At 42.9% G+C, this 16,511-nt stretch overlaps 1 protein-coding gene across 2 annotated transcripts in view; it reads right to left on the reverse strand.

Moving 5' to 3' along the window:
• RALB (RAS like proto-oncogene B) overlaps window positions 1-16,511 on the reverse strand; it is a 52,235-nt gene that overhangs the window by 15,661 nt on the left and 20,063 nt on the right. The window contains exon 1 of one of the 2 annotated variants that reach the window (XM_054069737.1): window positions 11,919-12,075. The exons of the other annotated variant lie outside the window; for it this stretch is intronic. The gene's annotated coding sequence lies outside the window, so the exon portion shown is untranslated. Of the gene's footprint in view, window positions 1-11,918; window positions 12,076-16,511 lie in introns of those variants that run through there. 2 annotated transcript variants of the gene reach the window in all.

A 16,511-nucleotide genomic window follows, 5' to 3' on the forward strand; every position in this document is an offset into this window, starting at 1 on the left:
TGTTAGGACATGCAGGCTAAAAATAAAAATGCTACTCTATCTTCTTTCGCTGTGCTAGCTTACCTCTTGGCATGTCTCCAGTTATTGGTTTTCACGGTAAACAGATGTTATGATGTGTTCGGCAGAAATTCCTGCTCGGGATATCCTTGTATTCTTCACCATGTACCACTGCATGTTTCGTACCTTCTCAGGTGTGGTTAAAGATTTTTTTCTGGGCCATTCTTAATCAGATCAGGGAATTCATTCAGTTTGAGATGTCTTGCAGAGCAGGTTGAGGCAGCAGTTTCACAGCCGCCATTTATATCACCCAATGCTGCTACCACCATCTTCTCAACTGTGGCCCCTCTCCCTTGCCCCTGGCTGTTCCAAGTCCACCCTGTAGGACAGCCACTCAGGATGGCTCCACCAGTGCTGATGGGAGGGAAGGAGGAGTTTGTCTAACAGAGGCCAAAGAGAAGTACAAGGATAGCAGCCAAACAGTTGGTTACATTGCTGCAGAAAGAGGGAAGTTCCCTTACCCTTTCCACACTGTGCTCCTTGGACGTGTGCTGGTACAGGCAACACCCTACTGCAGTACTGGTCTGAGCAGGAGAGTCAAACCCAGGCTTACGACTTGATTTTGGTAATCGGGCATTTTCTTTCTCCATGCAAATTCTATTAGTAGACTTGCTATTGCAAAGATAAGAGCACTGGACAGGAAGCTAGAAACGGATTATGAAACAATACTTGGACATCAAGAAGAAAGCTAGAATTGATGGCAAGGAACTATCTTACTGTATACACTTCATGTGAATACGCTACAGACTGGATCTTTGTTGGAAGAAGTGGCAAAAAAGCTATATTCCTAAACATTACAGGAAAAATTGCAGAATAATTACTTGCTTGATACAGAGAAAGTTACAAGGCTACATTAGTTTCCAGCAATAAAATTAGTTAACTAAATTAGTTACTAATACAACCTAAAAAACTTACTTGTATCTACATTTAAAGGTACTGGCTCTCAAAGCTATGCTCCAGCAGCAGGTATACATACACTGATAGTTAAGACACAAATTAAGCCCAAGACAAACAAGTTTGCAAGGTTGCAGCAGTTTAGGGCTAAACCTGAACCTAAAGCCGGACTGTGACTATTCCCTATCTCCTATAGGGCTAGGAAAAGAATAAGCATAGACTAATGAACAGTTAATTTGGGAATCTTATTTCATCAAATCAATCTGGTTGGAGTGTTAGCTTCCAGAAAACGACTGCAGCCTGCATGATGAACTTCTACTAAAGGATAGTCCTTAAACTTGCTCATCCGGAGCACACCATAGTAAGTATGAAAGCAATACTTAATTTATTTGTGATCAGGAGTCCAGCAGTTGTCCCTGAATGTATACAGGGGAAAGCAAGCATTCCACACTGGGACCCAGAAATAAAACTGAAATATTTTAATATTAGCAATAGCATCAGACACCTGAGCTACTGGACATCAGTCAGTTAACATTAAGAATTCCTACTAGTTATCCTAAGCCTTCATACCATACCTTACTTTTCACTATTCCATGCATGTGCGTGCAAAGCCATCTTCAGCTCTCCTCTTAGATTAAAATTGTTTAATAAGATCAGATGATCTTCAAAAGATTGCACCTACAATACAAAGACTTCCAGTATTTCTCTAACACATGCACTTATATAAAATAAGATCAAGAACAGGAAACTCCCAGATACATTCCTACTTTAACCAACAAAGTCTAACATGCTGTTCTTTGCAACAGGTTATAGCTGGACTTGGACAACCTCACCACGTAAGGCTACCTTCAGATCCGAGTCACCAGGATAGTGATCTATTTTAACTATGAAATACCTGTATACATTTAGCACAAAGGCCTCTACCATCCTCGCCAAGCACAGCCCAACTTTGCTTATGAGTTTTCAGAGAGATGCATCATTATAGCTTAAAGCAAATCCAACAGCAGCAGGCATTTAAACAGATGCCTTGTCACATCATTCAGTGGAAGACCACTCTAGATTATTCATTACAAATAAACAGGCAACATTTTACACGTTAGCACTAATTTCAAGGTAATAACCTTGCCTAGAGTAATTTTGATGTCCAAGGAAAACTGGAACTAAATCCTAAGTCCTTAGCCAGGCTGCTTACTTGAACACAACTTTCAAAGACGTAATGATAGGAAGGACTCAATCTGGTCAGTTTTAGCATCAGAAGAGCAGCAGTTCAAAGTAACCCCTCGAACTAAAATCAGATCTTACACTGAACTTAAATCCAGGCAAATGTATACATGTCCCTGTTCCTAAGGGACTTATATCTAGATTTTTTTTTTTTTTAGAATTTCTTAGGGTGGAAAAAAATATCTGAGTAACTTGTTTCTGATCAGTAGCTAAGTAAAGATAAAGCACTGCCCTTGAATAGTATTTCTAAGACACTACAGCACCCCCACCACTTCCTCCCCTACCCCCAAAATCACTTATGTCTATGTTTCACTAAATAAGGTTGCAAGAGTAATGATATAAAGTTGAGAGGATTAGCAGTCAGTTAACAACTATATCAAGAGATTATCATTGCATTCAGGCATCTCAACACAGTATTGTTCTGCAGTCCATAAAGCCTTGCGAGTCACCTTAATCAGAGCTCAAATACAGACACTAGAACAAGCTTTATTTCTACTGCTGCATCTTGGTCTTGGGACATCTTTATACAGATGTGTATAAAATGCCCATTTCATTACCACTGTTCTGTTCAAGTAGGCATCACCATTTCCCAGTCCAATAAAGCAGTGGCTGTTTTTCTCCCCTTAGTCTTTCTAAATACATAAAGCATTCAACCAAAGGGAAGAATCATGGAAAGCAGCATTAAACAGACTATCAGAGTAAGAGGACAGTTACATAGCCTTTCCAATTTACCATTGAGCTAACACCATACTATGATACCAAGCTGACTTATGCTTAAAGAAAATACACAGGTCATCTCAAAAATGAGCCCACCAAGTAGAAGTGCAGTTACTTGATTGTGCAGCAATGCATTTGTACAACAGCAATCCACGAGTCACCTATGCAAGTGGTTCTGAAAGGATAGATGACGCTAATCCAAATATGTTTGTACTAAATTCATATATACTGAATGCATATAAAGCATTGGAAATATCTGCAAGAACAGAAGGTAATGGCCACCTCCACTGCTGTTCCACTTTATCTCCCGAACCGTTCACAAGGTAAACTGCCCTAGCATATGATGCTTGAAACTAGTCTACAGAGTATTGTACCCCTACAGTCATTAGGCGAGTCATCTCAACACAGACTTCCTCATGGAGGAAGAAGATAAACTGGCAGTTTCTCCTACAGAATCCCCTGATTCTAATGGGAATCAGAAAAAACCAGACAATGTAATGGTGGGAAAACTGCCAATATGCCACCATGCATCAGCTTTCCAGAGAAAGTACCATAAAAATCTGTTAACAAGTCAACTGTGACACTGCTCTCAGTTTGTATTCACACTGATACAATGTCAGAAAGTGCAACTCATGACCTCAACAAGGCACAGAGACCTAACATGATAGTGTGCCTCTGACCCTTCAGGAGGTCATCACTATTTGGAAGCTTGAATTCCTGTCCTGGACGCAGCATCAGCTCCAGTGACACTGACGGACGCACGAGGAAGAGATGACAGCAACAAGCCAGAGATCTAGAATTACCTCTCCTAATAAGTACAGGAGCAGCTTGGTCCCCACAACATTGCTGATGAGAACTGTAATCCTTGTACAGTAAGGAACATGCACAACAGGCATCTTTGAGGGTTAAGAGGTTACCACACATGAGAACCTTTGTAAAACAACTTCAAGCACTGTTTATAGAACACTGCCTTCTAGAGCTAGGTCACTCCATTTGCTTTCATACTCTGAACTAATAAAAGTGAAAGCGTCCTTTTAAGTCCACAGAAGCTGCACAGCAACTGGGGGCATGTTTAGTAGATTTTTCTTATCTTCAGATGCCCTTAACATTATTTTCTACAGATGGTAGGCATCTTTGATATTCACAGCATGGCAGAAATACAGCTTTAATGTTATACGTCTCCTTTTAGATTCTAATAGCAGCCTTGTATCCTACCTACTTCATTGGGTGCAATCTACTAGCTCTGTCATGTCATTGTAGTGCCCTGTCACACGGGTATCTGTCCCATGTCAACAGTGATGAACCAGATAAGCACAAAACTGCTGCTTCCCTTCCCTAGCTAGCAGCACCACTTCTCTCCACCAGACGAGACAGCAGGTATATCAGGCTCAGAAGCATTACACACACCCCGACTGGAGCAGGTAGCATCACCCTAACGAAGTTTCTCCTGAGATGAGGTCCCTCAGAGAAGGCTCCAGTCCATCACAGTGTCCCTAAACTCTTGCACAAAACGGTCACTATTCTAAGGTAGTTACAGGTCAATGCAGTACAACTATTAATACTTTAAATTGCCTGTTTCACAGATAGCACACAGAAGCATCATAGTTATACAGTTTTATGGAGGGAAAGAAAAAAACCACTACCCCATTTTCCATATTACTCAGTGCTGAGCAACTAGCAGATTGCACATAGCTCCCAGCAGAATATACTCTATTTCAACAATACAATGTTACCTGAAGTGGAAATAAGACAACTAGTGCTATTATAGGTAAAAACACTTTCTGTAGGGGGATACCCAGCCAGACCTCTCCAAGTACTCTTAGGGAGCCTCCACGTATTAACACCCATAAGGGACATTGCAGACAGACTGCAGAAGAAAAGGGTCTACCACATTGCTCTTATCCTAGCAAGAACTTGATAGGAAGCCTGGCAGAAACGCTCTACAATCACAAAGACTGACTTAATACCATTAATCAGTATGACTATGCTAAGAGTTTGTCACTGCAGGGGTGACTGTCTAGTTGCCTAATTGAACTATGACATTTGTCACACCAAGTCAATTAAGCTCCTACCAGAAAAATGACACTCAGGCAGAGTTGTCCAACAGTCTCACTCCCACACTTGCAAAGCATATTTCCACTATGCTTCCTTTGAAAGCTCATCCATGCAAGATCATGTTCATCTTTGATACACAGCACGCACCAAGACCACCTAGCCACAGTTAAGAGACAATGTCATGCTTCAGACTGTTAATCTGATACCAATTTTTAATCAGATCTCTGGGAATCTAACAAATACAGACAAGTCAAATATCTAAGCTCACGCAATGTCTTTAGTGGCACACGAGTTCAAAATAACATAAGATTCAAATCTTACTTCAGTACAAGGTTATAACATCATTTCAGTTACTTCTTCAGTGGATAACCTGCAGCTGTAGAATCCTCAAGTAAACTGCCACTAACACTGACCTAGCAAATTCCAACAAATACCAATTCAGCCATAAGCATAATGAAGAGTTGCATGATTTAATTCTTCAGCTCATGCAAAATGTTACCCAGCCAAGTTTGCTCCCTCATCCCCCCTGATCCTTGGCCTGTCTGAGATAGCCCACTGGTGTGGCAAACACAGCAGAAAGACAGGCCATGAGCTGCTACCCCAAACGATCTCATTAGATCATGCTGTCTTCAGTTTCACCAACAAACATCAGATGCCTGGAATAAATCAAAATCCCAAGCATTATGTAGTTTGACTTAGGTAGTAGCAGAAGCAACCATCTCTACCCATACAACCACAGTCCTTGCTCCTAAACTGAAGTCGGTGTCTCATGTCTGCATTTGGGGAGACCATTGCTTGGGAGCCACTGCTGTGCTCACATTTGATAGAGGCAGGTGAAATTCTGCTTTGAGCTTACTCTTAATCACAGATTCCCACCTCCCCAGAGGCACTGGGAATCATTCCCCTGTAGCCTCTAAAAGTACTTCCACTATTTTAGGCACTTAACTGAAAGGTTCCAGGAAATACACTATGAGTCACTAAGCTCCCTCAATTGGGCACACCACACAAGAGCCAAGCACTGATCCTTCCCACACCCCGCCCTCGTCTTTCATTCAATGCATTTGCATCACACAAAGCAACAATAGTGACACTTAGCACTTCGGATAATTACTAATTATCCATAATTTAGCTGTTGGCTTAAGCCACCTTTAAAGAGATTTCTTCACTCCAGTCTCCCCAATCAGGAAAAGTGAATACCACACCACGGTATCCAGAACATACAAGCAGCCACCTTTCTACTGGACTAAACAGATGCTTTAAATAACAGAGAGGCAAGTAGCTTTCCAGTCTACTGTATCCACATACTTCATCTCAAAGTCAGAAGCAGTATTTGTCTTTATATACTAACTGGATATACCAGCACTGGGGTCACAGGCAATTTCAGTACCCCCACTCTAAGCTGAAGTTCATGAACTAAAGCTGTGAAGAGTTCCCATTGCAGGATCAGTGCTGTCCTCAGTCTCTCTCATGGAGAATGCTCTGTCTGAAGGCATTTAAAGCCAAACAATTTCCAACCACAGAGCCTTCAGAGTGCTAAAAGAAGGAAGAGTGACACAATATAACATGCTTGCTGATAACTCTGGTTTTGGGTGGCAAATTGTGAACTCAGAACCACTTGACCTCAGAACAGAAATTACAACACCTTTAGTTCAAGACACTTCCTTTTATGACCTAGCTAGTGACAGGTCACATGAAAATACAGAACTGATGCTGAATACAAATCATACAGCTATCTTCATGTGATCTTTTGAGATTCCCTCTCTCCACAGAGCATATTACCAGCATAAAAAACTACTATTATGATACATAGCCAGCTCGTTTCATAGCTCTCATGCCTTTCCTGGCAAATCAGCCCAACAGAGTGCTTCTGTACACCAATGCATGTGGAACAAAGAGGAGACTTTAGGCATCCATGTGTAGCTGCAGGGACCATAACCTCACTGGGATCAGAGATGAGCTGGGAGAGCTGATGCAGTGGATGGCTAAAGGCTCTCTAGGACAGACAGACCAGGGAGGCAAGGCAGGAGACTTGCTTTTCCCACAAGAAAAGCAGGAATGCATAAAGTTCTACCTAAGGATGCACTATGAGCCAGTTAATAAGTCAGAATTAGCACAGCCAGCAGGACGGATGGACAAGATAGTCTCCAGAAGTATCTTCCAGCCTCAGCAACTACAGAATTCAAGTCTGTGCCTAAGCAATAAGAGTTGCTACAACTCTTATTGGGGGGGTGAGAACTTTGGAAGTGGAAGGCCTGTTAGACAACTTGTACAAGTAGTATATCAGAGCTAAAAAACTTAGAGCAAGTCCTTCATTACTAGTACTTAATTAGAAACCTTAACTAATATTTATGTACAAGAGTATTACAGAAGGCATGCTCATCAGATGACAGCTACTATTAGAAGACAGCTGTGAGCACTTAAGTGAATTGGACACGATCACTGCCTGATCCTTGTTTTACAAACTAAATGATAAAGATATACAATACCACAGCAGTCAGCCTACTTAAGTGTAATGTTTTGAATTAGTTTCCTTCCACTACAGCTATATTCTACATAGAATCAGAAAAGATTCTTCCCATAGCCTACTCTGATTTTAGTTTGCCTTATAAGAGGAACTTAAAAGTACATTCTCATTGAGCTTGCAGATTTGTTTAAAGAATTAAATTGCCTCTAAAATGTGTTAGAAAAATGAGAAAGTAGAATGAGAAATGGCACCAGTTTCCAAGTACACATTCCTGTAAGACCATTTAAAGACCATTTCCTCAAATTGCTTGGCTAGTCTATTTTATGATATAGGAGATAAAAGCAGAAGGCTACCATAAAAGTCAATGAGACTTCTTAGTGACTACACTAATGCGAATTCCTTTACCTAACCAAAATGGGATCTCACCATCATGGGGACGAGTTTTTTTTTATAGCCTTTCCACTCAACTGCTACTGCAGTATCAGTGATCACTACACACTTTAGAATTAGTTAATCCTAATCAGGGAGCAGCTTCCTCAACTAGCAAGACCCCATCTCTTCTGGAAAGCTGAGGTAACCAGCATGCAGCTTGATCGAAAAAGACTTCATTCATTAAATGTCTGTTTTAGGGTGGTGCCCCAAGACAGTGTCCTGCTGAGCAGGGTAGCACCAGCATTATAAACCAACTCCTTCAAAAAAAGCTACTGCAGTTAGTGTATTGCAACATGGAGTCCAGAGTTCAGGTGACTCCTACAACTAAACTTTCAGAGGGCTTTGTCATGTTTTGAGTATACGCCTGTAACACAGTACTGTATTATAATCTTATCTGTAAAGTGAGACTTTTTTAAAAACCTATGATTTAAGCCACTAACCTGCAAAAAAAACTGTCATCAATACTAAATCTAAACTAGAACCATTCTTTAACATGGCTATCTACACAAATAAAACCACACCCAAAGCTGGGGCTCAGTCTAGGCCTCCTGTACTCTCCTGAGGAATGATTTTTTTTCACTACAGATAAAGACACATACAGAAAGAGCTAGAAACCAGAGAAATCACAGCACCTGCTTAATTCAGCATGTTTCCAGCTTCCCAGTTTTATGCTTTGACTTCAGATTAGTGCCACATTCCAAATTTAAGAACTTATTAAAAACTCAGGTTTCATTGCACTTTTAGTGGCCTGAAATATTTTCTACTAATCACATCAACTGACAGCAATACTAATTCACAAAGTAACAGTTGACAGGATTAAGGCTTTGACAAATGCTTATAATCCCAAGACGGAATTTTCAGTCTTTGACTTGTGAACCTACAAAGTTTCCTAGTCAGAACTATACTCCTATCAAGTCTCACATTCATGTAATCAACTAGTATTTGCTCCTTTCTCAACCACTTCAGCAAGCATCAATTAGGAATGCTCTGGGCTCAAGACCCCATATCAAACAGTTGAAAGCAACGCTCTAAGCAAGCACTTTGTCATCATAAAGTTTCAAGTAGCTCTTTACACAGCAGCCTAAGTAACATTCTCGCATTACATGACTTCAAGACTCATTTTGACAGGTCTTGAAAAACACGTTTGCATATCTCAAGCATGAGAGACAAAACAGACCCTTTAACATTACTATTAAAGCAATAATTGGAAGAACATGAAGAGACAAAGCATGAGTTAGAGAGATTTATCTTGCTTAAATGACAAGACAACTTGATATTTCTGGGGCAGGCACAGATAAAAATTGCTTAGTCCTGTTTAATGGGCTGAAAGGAGCTACAAACAAAATTATCGCTCTTTGGCAGCTATCAACAAGTACTTTTTAAAATATCTGCTCTATAGCCTTTTATTAAGAGAAAGGTATCAACCGTATTATAGAACAAAAGCCACAAAACTGACGATCACCACCCGGGGAGTGAAGCAGCCAAGACTGTTTGCGGACCTTGTCACTCTACGCAACAGCAGGTAACAAGCAATGGAACCTTATCACCACTGCCTGAAGGTGGTGCAGAGACAGGAGGTGCTTCTAGAGACAGGGAGATGGATAAAAAGAGAAAATCTAAACAACTGAATGCTTTATCAGCGGGACTTTCTAAGTCAAGACAGAAAAACCTTGAGATTACAGTCACTATCTATCTTGCCTGATAATTAGAATCAACATTTTTTATAAGCCAGTCATGCAAAAGAGACTTGAAATCAGGTCCACAGGGTGTGAAAAGCTGCAAGCACACAAGACCCATGCTTATCTGCTTCTGTGGCCTCCCCAGCCACTGCCTTTCACTCAAACTCCCAGAGAGCCACTACTCCCACCCTGAGCTGTGCTCCACACACAAGACACCTACCAACCTCAGGCACTGTTTGTCTCAATACCACTATGTGCTTGCATTCCCATGAGTGCTTACTGCCAGCACAGCTGCCATGAGAAACAGGCTCCTTCAGTACCTCTGCTAAGAGAGGCCATTAATTCACATGAATTCATTGGGTAATAGAAAGCAATTTACTTAATCAACAGTCACATGGATTCTGACTCTTGCTAATAAAAAATTATCAACTTAAACTTATAGCCCGAGTATCCACTGCATGGAAAGTGAACAGAGTTTACAAGCAACAAGACAATAACAAACTACGAACTAGATTCCTAGATCATTATGTTATTGCTTGTTCTGCTACATTACTTGGCCACTTCTGCTCTGCTCACAAGGAAGCCCTGTGGCTTATGAAGCCTGGACTCCAACGCTTCCCAGAGAAGCAAGCCATTTTATCCAGCATTTGGTCAAACAACAGCTGATGCTTAATCAGTTAAGTTGGAGATGAAAAAAAACTTAAAGCCTGAAAGAGGCATTACATTGCTCAATATATATATATATATCATCCAGGATTTCAGTGTACACTTCAGAGTTGTCTAAGCAATGTCCCATCGCTACTGGCTTGATTTGATGAAAATGTCTCAACTGCTCTTCCATCCAGGTATCCAGTACTACTGCACTGACAACTAGAGACGAGTCTGAGAGTTTAAGGGTGACTGAGAAAGGATATTGTCTGCTCAAATTAAGCTCTCAGTTAGGAGTTTTTGTAAAGCATTGCAACTAAGTCTTACAACAAGACATCCCTTTGCAGCATATACATAACTCTAGTGAAAATAGGTCAGCTTCACTTTTCTCCAGGCACGCAAAGTGGAATCAAACTGGCCTACTCCAAAAGATGTGTACAACAAACTGTTTACTACCGAAAAACTAATATAGAAAACTTATTTACAGGAGTAGTCTGAAAGCTTTTCTATTCCTTAAGTAAAATATTTTATATAGGAAGTAAGTGCAAAAACTTCTACCATGCTAAGTTGCTATTACATGCATGCTAAGTTGCAAAAGTTCCGTTTACAGGAACCAGAAGCAATTAAAACAAGAGATAAAACTATTTTAACAAGTCTGCTATAGGTGAATAATTGTAAAGATGCTATTGTCAAGCAGGAATGAGCTGTTGCTATTGAATTCCCCACAATAAAGTTATTTTCAGCTTTCAAGCAAATGACTTGCAAGAACCACAAACCTGATTCCTAGTTGTTAGTTCCTTCTCTCAGCTTCGAGAACTTCAGTTTGAGGCAGGGGGTGGGATGGGTGTGTTTACAACATCTTAAAAAAAGTACATCTTTTCCTGAAAATCATGGCTCTAAGGATGCTCTTGAGCAGACAGGCACTTCCCTGCCCCTCACAAGGGAAACAAGGATCTCTGAACTAGAAATGTAAAGTTTGGACAGTTCAACATGCAAAAAGCTATCCAGACTGCAGGCTTAAGTTTTGAAAAAGGCAAGGCTGGTCCTACTGCAGGTAGTCTCCATGCTCTTTCCCCCATAAAAACACTCAGAGGCAGTCAAGACTAAGTCTCCTGTTCTAGGATTGGAATTGATTCAACAGATAGATAGATTGACTCCATCAGAAAGACCGAGAGAGGCCTCCACCAGCAGTCCAGGAAGCATGACTGGGCTGCTTTGAATCCCAACCTTTCTCCCTGCCCTTCTCCAGGTAAGGTCACACAAAGGCACCACCTTCCTCCTCCTCCAAGATCTAGATCCGAAAGTCTGGACGGAGAAAATGCAGGAGCACAGAAAGAGCCTGGCCAGACAAAACAAGCTCCCTCAGAAACTTCTGCTGCAGCCGAGGCCAGCAGCATCTCAAACCTTTTGCTCATCCCGCGCGGGCGAAACGTTATCGCTCACCCCAGGGCAGCCAAGAGAAGCACAGAAGAAATTCACCAAAGAAACTAAAGCTTTAAGCCAGCTTCTCCTCCCCCGCCGACACCGGTCACGGCCCCGGCGCCCCCCCCGTCCAGCCTCCCGAGGGTCCCGGGAGACACGGCAGAGCCCCCCGGCGGCCCCGCACACCGGGGAGGGAGCGGCTAGCGCCCCCCTCCCTTACCACAGAAAGGCGAAAAACCGGGAACGAGTGGCCCGAAGCGGCGCGGCCCGACGCGGCGGCTCCCGCCTCCCTCTCACCGGCGTCCCCGCGAGGCCCCGCTCCCTCTCACCTGTGGGCCAGGCCCGGTCTGGCCGCTGCGGCTCACGCCCGCCGCCGGCTCCGTTCCTGCCGCCCCCTGCGCTCTCATTGGGGGCGCCGCCCGCGCGCCCCCGCCGCACACTTCCGCCCCCGACGGCCCCTCGCGGGCGCGTGCCCACTCCGGCCCCGCCCTCCCGCCGGTCACGTGGCGCTCGCGGGCCAATCGGCTGGGGAGGCTGGGAGGTGAGGGCGACAGCGAGGTCCCGCCCACCGCCGATCACGTGGCACTCGTGGGCCAATCGGCTGGGGAGGCGGGGTGAAGGGGCGCGGGGGAGCGCGGGCTCCGCTCTGACGCCGGTTCGAGTCCCGGGGGTGGCGGTTGTCAGCGGGGAGTCGGGGGGGTTGGTGGGGTTCAGGGTCCAGTCCTCCTGAAGGAGCAACGGGAAAGGGCTGCCCGCCGCCCTCCTTCTCCTGCCTGCCAGGGAAAGGGACCTGAGAGGAGCTGCTGCAGCACTGGAGCTGCAGCCTCCTCTTCTCAAGGCTAAACAACCCCAGTTCCCTCAGCCGCCCCTCGTAAGACTTGTTCTCCATTCCCCTTCACCAGCTCCATTGCTCTTCTCTGGACATGCTCCAGAGCCTCAACATCCTTCTTGCAGCGAGGGGCCCAGAAATGAGCACAGGATTCGAGGTGTGGTCTCACCAGTGCTGAGTCCAGGGGCAGAATAACCTCCCTGTACCTGCTGGTCACACAGTTTCTGATCCAAGCCAAGATGGCATTGGCCTTCTTGGCCACCCGGGCCACTGCTGGCTCATGTTCAATGGCTGTCAACCAACACCTCCAACGTCCTTCTCCTCTGAGCAGCTTTCCAGCCACTCTTCCCCTAGTCTGTAGCTGCACAGGGTTGTTGTGCCCCAGATGCAGGATGATGGGAGTCCAGCTCCTGTCCCTGCACAGGACAACCCCAACATCCACACCATGTGTCTGAGGGCATTGTCCATATGCTTCTTGAATATTCTCAGGCTTGGTGCTGTGACTGCTTCCCTTGGGGAGCTGTTCCAGTGCTCCACCACCCTCTGGGTGCAGAAATTTTTCCTAATATCCGACATAAACCTCCCCTGGCACATCTGGGTCCTGGGACGCTGAGCCCATAAGCCCCTCTGTTTTGACCCAAAAGAAATTAGGAAGGGCCCTGTCTTAATTTTTTTTAGTGCAAATTCTACTGATAGTTGCAAAAATTAGTAATTCTGACATCAGAAGTAATGTAATGGGGGGAAAGTAATGGAAACATCCCTGCTACTCCTTATAACTGTTCAGGGTGCCAAGTGTTTATTTCATTAAATCATAGTATCAGTTCCTCTAGGGGACTAAGCCTTTCACTACAAGAAGTACTTTAAATCAAGACTTTAAGAAATTCAGTATTTCAAAGAATGCAGTGGTAAATTGAGTTAGCAACAAGCTTTGTCTTAACAAAGACGTAGGAGACAGCCCAGAATAGTGGTCACCACTGTCTGTCTCCTGTGATCTACGGAATAAATTGTATACTGTTGTTGCCCCTTTCCATGGAAGGTACCAACAGTTTAGTGGTAGGCCAGGACGTTATCAGTGTTACTCAATTTGCTGACACTTCTGAGACAACTGCATGGTCGTATCTAGATGACTTGAAAGTATTTGCCAACCCAGAGTGACAGATGCTTGCTGAACTGTACTTGTTCTGAAGTCAGTATTGCTAATGCAAGTGCAGTGGCTGGAATTCAGAAGGGATAATCTGGATGTTGTCGACTAGAGTGCTTCCCATAATCATAATGCAAATGTAACATATTTAGATCTCCTTTGTATGCTATTAAAGAATGCAGTTTCTACAGGTTTATTATTCTGTAGTGGGAAAAGGTTCCTCTCCATTTCCTGAGTTGGAGCTTTTTGCCTCTTTGTAATATGACAAGCTTGTTCACCTCTTAGCATGGATCCACTAATTGTACCAGGAATGACTTAAGTGGGAAAACCAAACCAAGTGGTTGGTGATTTGGTTTTGGCTTGACATTCTGAATCTTCATTGTACTGCATGTATGTGTGCAGCACAGAGCAGTTGTAAATGCTCAGGAAAAAAATAACGGCTATTGTTACATTCACCGCAATTCTTTCTTCAAACCTTAATCAGGCCCCAAATCCAAATTCTCTAATGCTACCAGTCACACAGTTGGATATAGCTGTCTTGCCAGTGACAAAGGAAAATATACCTTTTCTCTCTGCTTTAATTCAGTTAAGTTTTTCTAGATTTAAATATTGACCTATTTAAAAGCCAAACAAAGTGAGTATGTTAGGTAAATTTTTTCTTCCTATAAAAACAGTTCTTTGCATGATAACACGTACTCTAAGAAAAAATGAAAGTCGTTATTACTACTGATCTCTGGGGATTCAGATCCTCTGGGACAGAAGTAACAGCTTAAGTAGTTGTGTCAACTCCTGCTTTCACATTGGACCTCTTTGTAGTCTCCTGCAGAAGACAATTAATTGCCTTCTACCACAATAAATGTCTGGGTGAATTTTATTTTGAAATTAGAGAACATTAAAAAGGCCTCTCACAGGGAAGGGAAAGGAAGGGAAGGGAAGGGAAGGGAAGGGAAGGGAAGGGAAGGGAAGGGAAGGGAAGGGAAGGGAAGGGAAGGGAAGGGAAGGGAAGGGAAGGGAAGGGAAGGGAAGGGAAGGGAAGGGAAGGGAAGGGAAGGGAAGGGAAGGGAAGGGAAGGGAAGGGAAGGGAAGGGAAGGGAAGGGAAGGGAAGGGAAGGGAAGGGAAGGGAAGGGAAGGGAAGGGAAGGGAAGGGAAGGGAAGGGAAGGGAAGGGAAGGGAAGGGAAGGGAAGGGAAGGGAAGGGAAGGGAAGGGAAGGGAAGGGAAGGGAAGGGAAGGGAAGGGAAGGGAAGGGAAGGGAAGGGAAGGGAAGGGAAGGGAAGGGAAGGGAAAAAACACAAAAAAGAGAGCAATGCAGCTTTATAAAAGTGATAGGTGAAACAATGGCCTATTGCCAAAACAAAATAAAATGGAGGAGGAGGAACTGGAAGGAGATTTACTGTAACCTGTAATTTCAGGGTTGGCAAAAAATGCCAGGAACTGGAAAAAAAAGCAGTTACTGAGGCAGAAAAAAAAGTGGGTGGGTGGCTCTGAGAAACAGCTGACTCCTTCAGGACTGCACAAAAAGGGAGAAAGGGAGGGAGGAAGGGAGGGACAAGGAAGGAAGGAAGGAAGGAAGGAAGGAAGGAAGGAAGGAAGGAAGGAAGGAAGGAAACCAATTTCTTCCTACTATTTGTAAGTAAACAGGATTGACATCATCCTGATATCATCAGTTTCTTCTCCTAACTCAAACAACTACAAACCACCAGATTTAGGTTAACCCCTTAAGTGGAAAAGTTGCTCTCTGTTTTGGGGTTTATTTATTGGGAAAGGTCTTGATTCTGGTAATTTTTCTGCTCTGCATTATAGATTGGATCGGACTAAGAACGACATCAATATTCATCCTGTTGGCAGACTGAGAGCTGTTTACTATTTGATGCCATCCATGCAGGGAAAAAATAAGCAGAGAAAGAAATATTGCCAAATGTGAGGGAATGTTTTATAGCTAACACTTAAATTACCCAAATCTTGATGTTTCTAGGATTATGCGGGAATTGTTTTGAAGATAGATTTTGTGATAGATTTGTTTATGGTCCTAAAAAAAACCCCATAAGTAAAAATTAATCAGAACTGTTCCTTATTTATTCTGTAACGCTGTGTTCCCATGGTCATCTTTCAAAGTTGTGCAGGCAATGTGGTGGGACTAGTTGCTCTGATGTGATTATTCACAGAAGAAAAATATTTTCAGCAAATCATAACTATGAGATGAAACTACCAAGAATCTGGGAAGATGAGTCTTTTCAAACACAATAAAATATTAGTCTGCTGCCCATACCACAGTGCTGACGCTTCCCCTTCCCCCTTACAGGAAAGAGGGTTGAGATATTAACCACATCTACCCTGCTTCTGCAAATTGTTTAGGGGAAACCTACTTCCTTGTAGTAATCCAGTCATGACAAAGAACATTTGTCTGATGCCACATTTTGAATCATTATGCAAGTTGCCTGGTATTATCTCCATGGTTACCATAGGTGTTACAGCTATATTTTTGCTTCAGTACTTTAGGAAGAAATAAATCTATAGAACAATTTAGGGGATAAAAATTGCTTTTCATTGTCATTTATATTGCATTTATTTTATTTTCAGTGCTTTCCAGGCAATAAACACTCACTTTCTAAAGAAGTAAGATTTCAGTAGAGATGGAAAAATTTATCTCCAACTGTTGCTTTATCATGCCATAATGTTTTAAACTGCAAATTCTTAGAGAGAGGGATAGTATTTTTGATGCATGCATTTAGTTTCTAGCCTAAGAGTGTAATAGGGTACTCTGTGTAACAACTAAAGTCATGAACAACAGTAAGTGTGGTGGGATGTCTAAGCAACACACATTTTATCTTTGCAAAGATTAGGACTCATACTTCCCATCTATTTTATAAATAGAAATGTGCTCTAGGAAGATGGTTAGCTCAAATTAGTTCTAGAAACTAGTAATGGGAAAGATGTAAAACCCAGATATATA

This window comes from Cuculus canorus, chromosome 6 (genome assembly GCF_017976375.1).
Source record: "Cuculus canorus isolate bCucCan1 chromosome 6, bCucCan1.pri, whole genome shotgun sequence".
Classification (NCBI taxonomy): domain Eukaryota; kingdom Metazoa; phylum Chordata; class Aves; order Cuculiformes; family Cuculidae; genus Cuculus; species Cuculus canorus.